Source organism: Mytilus galloprovincialis, chromosome 5 (assembly GCF_965363235.1).
Source record: "Mytilus galloprovincialis chromosome 5, xbMytGall1.hap1.1, whole genome shotgun sequence".
In the NCBI taxonomy this organism is placed as follows: Eukaryota; Metazoa; Mollusca; class Bivalvia; order Mytilida; family Mytilidae; genus Mytilus; species Mytilus galloprovincialis.
The window spans coordinates 69,659,284-69,672,336 of record NC_134842.1 but is presented as its reverse complement, the minus strand read 5'-3'; the positions used below and the strand labels follow the sequence as shown (position 1 = coordinate 69,672,336).

Genomic DNA, 13,053 nt, shown 5'->3' with positions numbered 1-13,053 from the left:
ATAGAGTATTACTTTCTGTTTGGTGGAATAATGAAATAGAATTCAATACATTCTTGCTCAATCCTGTGTCGCTTTGAAGGTGCCATGATTGTCACCCTCAGCAAAAGCAATGTGTTACTGTTATTTGAATATTAAAATGACTGAATGACGTTTTTTTTTCGATGCACTGGTCAACTCCACCATAGCGAATCACAGACACATGACTTTGCCGATAATCAGTAGATTCCAGCGAAAAATATCTTTATAATTAAAGAACTGTTGCATAAAAATAAAATAAAGCGTACACGGGAAATGGAAAAGTTCGAGAAGTCTAGTCTGATTAATCATTTTACAAAAAAAGAAAAAGTCCGAGCAAAGGGGGAGCGTACGCCCTCTACGCCCCCTCTGAATCCGTCACTGGCAATCGAGAGTTGAGATCTCACAAAACATGTTAAACCTCGCCGCATTTTTGTGCCTGTCACAAATCATGAGTCTCTTCCCTTCTGGTGTGGAATTTTTCGCTGCGTTGTAGACCTAGTGGTGGCCTTCGGCTGTTATCTGCCCTTTGATCGGGTTGTTGTCACCTTGACTTATTCCTCATGATTATTCTTCATTTTATTTGATGGAAACCATACCATACTATTAGTTACACTGTGTGCAATTACGAGAATTTATCGGGTCAATAAAATTCATATCGGGTGAGGCGTAATGACCCGATAAATTCCGTATTAGGTTAATTGAACACTGTGTAACGAATTTATCCTGATTTTGTTATATTACATATTATTATATTCAAATTCAATATTACGACAATATCAACCAAATATATTTTAGCTATTTAATCTAAAACTGTGAAAAATTAAAAATATTAGAACTATAAAGCAACTCAAATGTTATATTTTTCTTATTAGGTCAATGGTCGAAGGAAGATAATTCCAATTGACATAATAAACAATTGTACTGAAATTTATTAGGTCAATATCAGCCAATCAAATTGCGAGAAATTACTCTAAATCAGGGTAATTTCTTTTATCTGTCAACAAAAGTGAGCATGAAGAAAATTTAGAGTCTAATAGTCAACGGTTTTGTTCGTTGGGTTTGAAATATAAAGGCTGACAATTTCAATGGTCATATGCATCCGCAGCAATCCCATAGTAATTCCCAGCGGAATTCAGGAGACCCAGCTATTTTGTATACTAGTACTGCCTAAAGGCATTGTTAAACATGTCATGTTTTTTTTTTGTTAAGTATCATTCATTTTACAGCCAAAAACACCTATATGGAAAATCAAATCAATTTTAACAATTGTATACTCCTAACACATATAATTTATATACTTTATTTTGAGCAAACGACACAGTATACCTGACGATTGTCTTCGTATGGTGGGCATGGCAACGGTCCACATTTAGTATTTACCACATACATCAGATGACCATCATTTCCGGTTTTTCCAGATAGAATATATTCAGGATTGTTATCTACACAAATAAAGTTTGAAGCACTATGAATATGACTTCCTGCCGCCAGCATACCCGTATATTCCATATTCCAGCCAGCATAACATGTCCCACGACCTGGAATATATATTCTGTACCATAAAGATCGATTGCATGGTATGTATAAGATGAGGTTGGTATCTTGGGGTTGTTTGGGAGGCAGAGTGTGTTTGCTGGTCCACCAAGAGGAGTGTTGTAGAACTGACCAGCAGTGTAACCTACGACAGAGATCATACTAGCTCATTTGGTTAATTTCTATGTATTAAAATACATGTATAATGGTTATGCATTGATAAAATACATTTTCATTATGCATTCCAGCTATAAACTACTTAAAAAGGATGATAATGGTAAAAACATTTATTATAAAAATTTGATTATCATTAGGGACGACATCAAAAGTTCAATGAAGGATAAAAAACTTAATTCACATAGTTTTTTCACTGACCCCCACACCCCCCCCCCTCTTAACTTAATTTGGGAAAAATTGATTGACCAATAGGGATATATGTAAAATCGATTTTAGATTAACAAAACTTGCAGCAATGTTGACCCCCCACCCCCCACCCTCAAACTATTTGATTTAAGTTTTTTTATCCTACATTTATCTTTTGATGTCGTCCCTTACGGCATAATAATAGATATATAAATCATGTTCCTGATGAGGACGTTGAAAGAAGCTGCATTTGGTATTTGAACATGTTAAATGAAAAATTGAAGCATTGGCAGTCAAATAACATCTTTTATTCTTATTCTAACCTCGCACCATTTTTCACCAGTTCGTCATTTGCTCACTATCTTAAAAAAAATACATACCCGAATAGATAAGTTCACCATTGGAACCGGCACAGCTAGTCCGTCCCCATCTAACGTAGGTTGAACCATGCCCTATGAATATTTACAAATAAAATATGAAATTAAACAACAAAATTCAAAGATTTTTGTTTAGTTTTGTTGCATTGAAAATAATGATAAACTGTGGTTTGTAAGTGTAAGTGTAAGTGCATTGTATATGTCGGATGTAGATGATAAGAAACTTTTGCAGCTCAATGTATATGTTGCAGTTAGCTACCTTGAAAATAAGAAAACTTTGCAGCTCAACATCTAAGTTGCACTTAAATTTAGCTGCCTTGAAAATAAGAAAATTTTGCAGCTCAATGTATATGTTGCACTTGGATTTAGCTGCCTTGAAAATACATAATTGGTAGTTGAATTAAGCAACGTCCATTGTACAAAAAATTGGATAAAAAGGACGATGCTTTGTTTTAAATTATTCTTTATCTTTCCTGTATCTTGTCTCGTCTTTTTCTAAAGACCATCAGGTTCTAAAGTGTGGAGTTGGTGGATCCAAAAGTTTTCTCTTCTCCTTCTCGTCGTGGTATCCCACTCGGTGTTGACTTCTATAATTTGGAAAGTGACATTATCAAAAGGATGTTTCGTTGAACGAAGATGTCTTGTGAGAGGACTGTTTTTGTTGGTTTTGTACGATGAACTATGGTTATTGAGCCGAATATTAAATTTGTCCATTGTTTCTCCCACATACTGAATGCCACAAGTGTCACATGTTAATATATAAATTGAGTTCTCCGTTTTACAGTTGGAATTAGAGTAGATGGTATAATTTTGTTTAGTAACAGAGCTGATGAAAGAACTGCTTGTATTAGCAGTTTACAACACAAACAGTTCCTTCGACCACATTGTTTTAGCAACCGGGCGATGGAGTAGGTTGCTTGGCTAAAACAGATGTCACTAATTTGTTACGGATGTTTTTAGGTCTTCTGAAGGCCATGACTGGTGGTGATGAAAAAACTTTTTTTATAATTTTCCAATGCTTCTAAACAATGGATGACACATGTTTAAAATAAGGATGGTAAGTGAGTACAAGGGGTGTTCTGTTAGCTGCTTTATTCTTATCTTTGTACTCAAGAAGTTCTTGGCGACTAGTTCTGTTTGCTCTTTCGAAAGCGCTATCAATGATGTTGTTATTGTATCCTCGAACAACTAGATGTTTACGAAGTTGTCCAAGTCTAGCGATTTTCGTATTTTCAGTAGAGCATATTCTCTTGATTCGCAATGCCTGGCTGAATGGGATACCATGGGAGCAGTGTTTAGGATGGCAACTTTTAGGAGAAAGGAATTGATGTTTGTCCGTTTTTTTTTTTTTTTTGGTATGAAGGTCCGTTATAATGGTTCCGTTCTTGATGTAACTCGTAATATCGAGGAAGGTTATTTTCTCCATATATGATTCATATGTAAATTTTATTGAATGGTGGAAAGAGTTACAGTGTTCTAAAAATTCATTAAGATGTTCTTGTGAATCTGTCTATTTGAAATCAATATCGTCAATGAATCGGAACCATGATAAGGGCTGATATGGAGCACTAGCCAAGAGGCGTTTTTCAAGTTGGTCCATAAATATGTTGGCATATGGCGGGGCCATCTTTGTGCCCATACTAGTACCGTCTATCTGGAGATAGTGTTTTTCATTGAAAGAGAAGATGTTATTCTCCAGTACTAGTTTCAGAAGTGTAACAAGGCACTCAGTAGGAGGATTTTTTTTCACTACGAGTGTTCCATGCCTCTTCACACGCTGCTACTCCTTCGTCTTGTGGAATGTTGGTATATAAAGAAGACACGTCCATGGATACAAGTATAGTATTGCTTGGTAAAGGATTGAGGCTTTCCATTTTATTTAGATAATCAGTTGTATCTTGAATAAATGAGGGTAGTTCTTTCACATGAGGTCTTAGATGATGGTCTACAAATTCTGATATCCTTTCAGTTGGATGACTATTTGCTGACACAATTGGTCGACCTGGATTGCCCGTTTTATGTATTTTAGGCAACATATAGAATCGTCCGACCTTTGCTTCGTTCTTTGTGGCGATTTAGTTTTACGATTTCCAAATTTACTTATTTTAGTTGTTAAATTCATACGAAAAGTTGATTTATTTTTACGATTCCATATTTACTCGATGTAGTTATTAATTTTGTAAGAAAAGTTCCAATTTTAAAATCCCCCGACTATTTATATTCGCGTTATTTTTCTACTATTGTCCAGGAAAATAAGCTTTTAGCTAGGTTCACACTGCCGATCAGATCAACTCGATAATGCAGGGTTCACACATTGCCGATTATTGCTCCCGTTTGAGATCAGACAGCGATACGACACGAAAAGTGAAAAAGTCGGATTAGTATCCTCAATTATCTGGAATGTCCTATTATTGTCTGAACGCAGTCGTTTTAGTTCGTAACAGATTCCTACTGGTCGGGAAGGGTCCGAATAGTTCGGCAAAGCACCCCGAGAATTAGGAGCGTCCGGTAACATTCGGGGACACTCTAGTCTAGTCTAGTTGGATTACAATCGTGCCTACATGTATGTCGTGACAGATTCTGCTGTATCGGATCGAATTCCTAACAATGTTCTGTGTATTCGGGACGGTGTCCTGTGGAACGGGAATGATCTGGAGAAATTTTTCATTGCTGTTTTTCTGCCGATTGAGTCCAGATTGCATCCAGATCTTGTCGATTGCGAACCGGTTTTGCCGAAACCGTTCCGAAACAGTCCCGTTATTAATTCTAAATTCGTCAATGATACCCACATCAGAGTCCCGACAATTACAGAATACAATACGACTGAGACCAGACAAAGCCGTTTGCAATGCGATAGAGCGGGCCGTGATAGGATAACGTTCCGACAGTACCCGATCATCCCGAGTATGCCGACAGTTTTCGAACGGATAACTTCCGTCAGCGTTGATTCACTGTCTTGTCACTATCTGATCTCTGTCGGATTACATTTGGTAGAATCGGGACGCAGTCGTGACAGACTCGTTCGAATTTTACCTGGCGAAAGATACAAATCAGATTAGAAGCGAATTTAGAACGGGATTATCGGGATAAATTCACTTGGAAACGGTTGAATGTCGACGCTTCCTGAACAATATCTGATTGTTGTCGTGATTAATTATTTTTTTTTACAAATTTTAATTAAAGTTTGAATTTCCATCCACGATTCATAGGATCTTGATCAGACTTTTAATAAATTTTATTCGGGAATGGTTCAGTAAAACTCGTGAATGTGTGACCCCAGCTTAAACCCGATTGTCCAAATTTTCACGACCAAGCTCAACCAAAATCTTGATCGGGCCTGTACAGTTTACGACTTCTACCCGACCACCATCCGACTGTACACGACCTTTACTCGACAATTCACGACCCCATCAGGACTCCATCCCGACAACAAAATGAATACTTATTCGATAATTCCGATCCATTCACGATCTTTACTCAACTAGCTAGACCTAATCAACTTTTTCACGATCTCAGTCTGATCTTGACCAGGTCGTAGGGATAATCGGGTATGCACAATTTTAGTATAAAAACGTCCGAAACTTTTATTCTCCGCCGCTTCGGAGTGAGCATTACGTGTTACCCTTCTCCGTCCGTACGTATGTGCGTACGTCCCAACAATATTAGTTTCCGTTCTCTAATTTTATTTTGCCTCAACCAAATTTTATGAAACGCCGTATACAGAATGTTGTATTACCATAAAAGTTAAACACAGTTCAAAAGCGAATTTGGGTAGCCGTTCTTGAGTAATTACTCTTTATATTGTTATATATGATAGCTGGGGTATAATCAGTGTCCCATGGACATATTTTCCGAATATTTGGTTATATTCAGTAGAAGGTCCGAGTAAAATCGTACATTTAAAATATCTATATAGAAATAAAGCAATTAGATTTGTGGGCAAGATGGTAAGAGCTCAGAGATACAGATTAATATCTGTAACGGATCTTGGAGAGTGAAAAGAAGACGAACAAGAAGGTGTAGACAGCAACGGACTTCGGAGTGAGCATTACGTGTTACCCTTGTCCCTCCGTACGTCCCAACAATATTAGTTTCCGTTCTCTAATTTTATTTTGCCTCAACTTAATTTTATGAAACGCCGTATACAGAATGCTGTATTACCATAAAACACAGTTCAAAAGCAAATTTTGGTGGCCGTTCTTGAGTAATTACCCTTTATATTGTTATATGATAGCTGGGGTATTATCAGTGTCCCATGGGCAAATTTTCCGTATATTTGGTTATATTCAGTAGAAGGTCCGAGTAAAATCATACATTTAAAATATCTATATAGAAATAAAGCAATTGGATTTGTGGGCAAGATGGTAAGAGCTCAGAGAGACAGATTAATAGCTGTAACGGAAATTGGAGAGTGAAAAGGAGACGAACAAGAAGGTGTAGACAGCAACGGACGCCGAGAAATCTAGATGAGGCAGTGGCCGACACGCCGACCACATGTGGACAGTATGAGAGACGTGCACTAACTTAACAAAGAGGAACCCAATGCTTATAAAATTTCCTCATAGTGGACACTGATATGTAATGTTAGTTGTATTGCTCTTTTTTGAAAATGACACCACAAAATGAGATTTGTCACTGGATTATTACTTATGTTAAATAGCAATATACATAAATTTTACCATCCCCTTTTCCTTGCTTTCTTACAAATAAAGCATAATGTTTGTGTAATATATATGTGCATAAGTATGCAATCAGTATTTTTCATAGATTTGATATCCAGTAGTTGTATGGTTAAAAATACTTATTTACTTTTTTCTGTATAGCAACAACCTGCATGTATTTGCGTATTAATAAACATATTGCAAAAAGAGGGCAAAGATGACACATACTACCCCGAATTTTTACCCAAAAAAGAATTTCAATCCCCTGCAGTGATACCTTTTCTGAAACTGTTTACAATTTTACATATATCTATCAAGAGATCAAGAGTGCATTTCTTTCTAACCAAAGTTTAGTAAACGTTGAGTGCCATTTGTTATAGTTTGTTTAACGTTACTATAGTAGAAACAAATGCATCGTTTAATCGAAGTTTGCTGACCCTGTTCGAACTGTTAAAACGCATGCAATGTTTGTTGTTATTTGAACTTATTACGCGGGGAAATAGGTTTATGCAAACTTTGCAAAAGTAAGTTAGAAACAAATGATCAAAACATGTGCACGCTGACCTGTTTGTATCGCTAGGTAGCGTAAGAACGAAATTCACTCCAAATAAAAAAAAAAATATTTGTCTTTCGTTTCCTTTTTGTGTGAAATTACGTAAAAAAGTTCGAATGAAAACAGTAATGTGACCTATAGTTGTAATTAATCATTTCTATGTCATTTGGTGTTCTGTGAAGAGCTGTCTCGTTGGCCATTGTACAACATCTTTTTTTTTATACTAGTACAAACATTTCTAGACAAACGAAAAATATGGACAGACAAAACAGAAAATATCCCATAAAACGGGTAAATATAATCTTGTCAATGATCGATGCACTTCTAAACCAACTTCGAAAGATAACTAAGTCGTTAGCAGTCTAATAATGAAATAATCAGAATGTTATTGCTCAATTACTTTCGTGTTTGAAAAATCCACCGGTGCTAAAATTGCAGGATATTCTTCCCTTACGGAACACCTGACTTCATCCCAGGTTTTTGTCGGGTTATGCGTTGCTAAGTTTTTTAGTTTTCTATGTAATTTGGCCTGCTGTTTGTCTTCTTGTTGGTTTTCTTTTTTTGCTATGGCTGAGTCGCTTTGTTTTCGACCTTTGAGTTGGATTGTTCCTCTGGTGTCTTTTGCCTCTCTTTTAAAATGTTACGTCTACTTGCAAAAGTAAAGACACGTACTGTACATAGAGGAACTTTTGTACAGTTAAATATGATGTTGCCAATATATTTTTGCGGAGACAGAGTAATGAGAGTTAATCAGATCTGCACACACTTTAAGAGAATCGTGTAGCAGTCATCTGTCCTCGTGTATGGGCGAGTAGAGACCGAAGAGTGGTCGAATTAGGTCGCGAAGGGATCGGGTATTGATCGAGTTGGTCTGGGATAAAATAAATATAGAAGTCGTAGTGATCTGGAAGAGATCGGACATTGGTCGAGTTAATCTGGAAATGATCGGACTTAAGTCGAGCAGAGGTTGAAATGATCGAGTACTGATCGGTAATTTTTTTGTATTCTGACCAAACTCGATCTCTACACGATCCTTTCCCGATCAATTCGACCGCTACTCGACGAATTCTCGATCTCTTCTCGAGTGGCTTCTTTTCAGTCCTTACTCGATTGTTTTTGACATGTCAAAAACTCTTGGGTAGAAAGTCAGATCGATGGCGAGTAAGGTAGACTATCCCAAACATCCTTGTCGATTGAATCAGAACAGTCTCCCGATCACGTAATTTGTCTTGATCGGGCTTGATCGAGTTGTGATCGGCAGTGTGAACCTAGCTTTACAATTTACAGTTTTTGTAAGAAAATAATTGGGCATTAAAATAAGAAAGATCATACAAATTATCATAGGAAAAATGTGTACTAAGTTTCAAGTTGATTAGACTTCAACTTCATCAAAGTCTGCCTTGACCAAAAAATTTCAACCTGAACCGAGACAGGCAGACGCACAGACCGAAAAAACACAATGTCCATAAATGGGGCATAAAACATTCAATTCTTAAATACACAAATATTTTACAAACCTTGCATTACTGACAGACTTTGCTTCAAATCTGTAATTGTTGCATTCATTTTTGTAATGGTTTGAAGGAACGATTGGAAGTTTTCACTCATGAATCAATTGTTGCGTGACCTCCAACTGGTGTAAGCGTGCTGCTACAACATCCGGGTCATTGAGTAGAATTCGTTTCGAATCTTCCATAGAGCAAGATGTAAATAGAATTCGACTGCACCATAAACAGACAGTAAAATAAGGCAACGTCATATTGTGTGATTTTAAATTCGTGTACTGTTTCACCTTAAGTGACATTATCAGACAAAAGATAAGACTATTTATTCCAACAATGAATAATCAGTTATAGATACTCTGTGTTTTGTTAAACTGTAATTAATATTAACATTAATTCAAAAAGGGAAGGGAGTAGTCAAGACCGAGTATCCATCCACGATAGTCAGGTGAATATTGATGTAACATCTGAATCAGGTAATTAATTATGACCAGATACGGATTTATTGAGGGGGAAGGGGTGGCATGGGACGTCAAATTAATCATGTATATTCAAGAAGAGATATTGTTTTTAAGTTAAATGTTTTATTGTTATAATTTGTTTGATTTTGTCAGTTTGTCTATCTGAAGGAAAATAGTAAATCAAAATCTTACTGAAAACATGTCTTTTTGGATGAAACAAACGCTTTGCCCACCTATGAACCCCTATATTTTTGTTGTTGTGTTTCTAACTAGAACTGCGCATTTATGCACCCAACAAAGAAAACCGAGTTCCCTTACTCAAGCCTCGGAAAATGTTTTCCTGTGAGTTTATCAATCTTGAAAATTGTTTATTTTTTGCCATTATGTATTTGATGTATTACAAATTCACTGAGTTATTCAAAAAATCAGTCTTAATTGGTATATGATGTATAAAAAAAGTATGCCCTTTGCCGTCGTTTCTCTCTTTATGAAAATTTCATGTATTTTAGTCTGTATTTTACAAATATATCATATAATAGATATAAGAAGACGTAGTATGAGTGCCAAGAGACAACTATTCATTCAAGTCACAATTAGTAAAAAGTAAACCATCATAGGTCAAAGTACGGCCTTCAAAACGGAACCTTTCGACTTTGTTAATGTAAAAAGTGTTTTCAAAATAAGTTTGAAATAAGTATGAAAACCCTTACTTTAACGAAACTCATTCTCAGTGTTTCGGTTCCACGTAAACTAATTTTGAATGACAAGTGAAACAGGGAATTATTTTTGGCAAATATCTTAACCGTTCAAAATGTTTTGGCCAGTAACGCACGTATCAGTGTTTTTCTTCTTTAAATTACTTGCTACCGGCCGATGAAATGATTGTAAATTCAAAATTATTTTTGATTGAATAAAGATAATTGACAATTTCTGAATATTATTCTCAATTGAAACTCGAAATTATACCAATTTCATCAATCGTTATGCTTTTTGCTAAATTTTTATTAATATAATAATTGATACTTTTAATTCAAAAAATGATCTGATTTCTACATCATGTTCTAGGTTGGAATCATTTAAAATGCATCATTTGCATAAACGTTAAATTGTATTATTAATACAAATTGTAGACATTTAATACACATGGGACTACGCTACGTCTCAAGCTGTTGAACTGCAATGCCAGTAGCAACAAAAATGGTTAAAATTTATAAATTATGAATATCATATTATCGAAGAAAAATATGAGAAGGCTCATTATATCAATAAACATGATTAAGGCGGATTCTTATACTAAATTTCTATTGTATACATGAACAAATATCCTTAACTTTATTCTGCAAAACGTCAGAAATACAGAACGGAAGACGGATATCTTGTATCTACTGCTTTTCTACTTGTGAAGGTAAATATAGCTTTTTCTTTTTGCTATATCCTTCGGTTTGGATCTTATCAGTTAATTTATTTGTTGATTCTAACCAATCTACTTATTTATGGTCGTTATTGTATAGGAGCTCCAGACTGACCTGTTTGGTTTTTTTTTGGTGGGGGGGGGTGGAATTCCTTTTTTATCTTATGTTACAATGATAACCTAACATATGAAAGTAACTGAGACATTAGATTGGCAGCAACAATATTAAACAAACTGGGCTCATATGATGCACAATTCAGACTTAAACTCGAAAAGAACTCCAATAGTCTTAGGGAAACATTCATTGTGAATATTAGCTTTTGCACATCACATCTCTCCCAGTACCAAACTATATGCCAAATAGGATTTCAGGACAACTGCAAAATTATAGAGGAAATACACATAGTAGATATAAGAATATGTGGTACATGTGGTATGAGTGCCAATGAGAGAACTCTCTCATCGAAGGCACAATTTGTAAAAGTAAACATGTATAGGTCAAAGTGCAGTGTTCAACACGGAGCCTTGGCCCACACCGAAGAGCAAACCATAAAAGGCCCCAAATATGACATGTGTAAAATCATTCAAACGGGAAAACCAACGGTCTAATCTAACCATGTAATAATATTTGAAGGGTACCAGAGAAATGTTCCAATTTAAAATTGCAATTCAGCTACCACATGTTTGAAAGAACAATAAATTAAGATAGTGAAACTTGATTGCACTGCTGGGTCATTAAAACCCCTTCTTTAAACACCCTTCAAGTATCACTAATTGGAAATTGGACTACCCCCCCCCCCCCCCCCCACAAGAAAAAAAATATGTCGGTTTTAGAATCGTTTAACATTTTTATTATCCTGAGAATTAATAATAATATAGAATAACTAAAACGAGAAAAATGTTTAACGACTGACCGAACACCATATTATTTCACGTATACGCATAGCGTATCAGTTAATTATCAGCGTTGTTCGATCACGAGTTGAATATTTTCGATATTTGAATTCTTTTTATAACATTGACAATGGGATTTTAAGTTGAATTAAAGTAGAAAATGTCAGGAATTATATTTTTTACTACGTATTCACCGTTGCTCTAATAAGACGTCATCGACAACCTTTGTAGTATGACGTCAGAGGAGTGAAATAACCGAGTTAATTTCACATTGGAAATTATACATTTTTATTTCACTGGAAAATCACGATAATTCATCGCAATCAATATAATAAATGATCTAATCAATAAAACCATTGTTTTGTTCAATATAGTTAGGTATATATACAGCACAACGGCCTTGGTAGTATATTTGAATAATAAACACAAAAATTGGCTTGTGTTTGCCACTCCGATGTATAGGGCGCTTTTCGTATTTTACCGATTTAAAATTTTGACTTATTGTGGAGAAAATATCAGGACGAACTTTGTTTAAATAAAATTCTTTCAATGGCATCTTCCAAAGTTATGCCCTTTCGTAAACATTTGGCAAAGTTAAACATTGCAATAAATAATCTGGTGCGTAGATACGTTTACCACAAAACGCCCGGGCGTGCACATTATTTTGGAGGGAAAACTAATTTGGTCCAAAGAAATAAAAGAAACAATTACAGAACACGAGCAATTGTAATACTTTATTTGATGACTCGTAATTGAAGATAAAAGTGACCAAATTTACTGTATAATCAAATTGTATCATATTATATATTTGTTCCTTTAAATTTTCTGTGAAACTTTGAAATTACTGTGAATTTTCTACTTCAATCAATATTGTTTAAAGCAATTTAGCAACTGCCGAGATATAATATGTATGGCTTGCATTTGTATGTTACACCTGATCATCTATGAAAAATAATTATTTCATGCGTCTATGAACGAAGTGTTCCCGTCAAAGGGTGTGAAAATTATATGAAAATATAGATTCTACCACTGCATCGAGTGTAATGCGATATTTATCCACTCGAGACAGTTAAATTTTCAAATTCAAAACGCGAGGCTTGCCCGAGCTTGAAATATTTAAAATTTAACTGTCGAGAGTGGATAAATATCGTATTACACGAGATTTGGTGGTGGAATCTGTTTCTCTAATGATTTTCTAACATTATGCAGGCAAACTTGTTCCTTCTTTTCGAATGATCTGCAAAAAAGATGACTTTGTGTTCTTTCTATGTGGCCTCATC

General features: G+C 35.4%; 2 long non-coding RNA genes across 2 annotated transcripts in view; one reads left to right on the top strand and one right to left on the bottom strand.

Moving 5' to 3' along the window:
- Window positions 1–1,304: 1,304 nt before the first annotated feature.
- Window positions 1,305–9,310, bottom strand: LOC143074694 (uncharacterized). Its single transcript, XR_012978011.1, has 3 exons — window positions 9,023–9,310; window positions 2,295–2,366; window positions 1,305–1,696 (listed from the first exon to the last, which is right to left on the bottom strand). It is a non-coding gene; the product is annotated as an uncharacterized LOC143074694 (long non-coding RNA).
- Window positions 9,311–9,350: 40 nt separating this feature from the next.
- LOC143074695 (uncharacterized) overlaps window positions 9,351–13,053 on the top strand; it is a 27,045-nt gene continuing 23,342 nt past the window's right edge. Inside the window, exon 1 of the long non-coding RNA XR_012978012.1 lies at window positions 9,351–9,455. This is a non-coding gene — a long non-coding RNA (uncharacterized LOC143074695). The remainder of the gene's footprint in view (window positions 9,456–13,053) is intronic.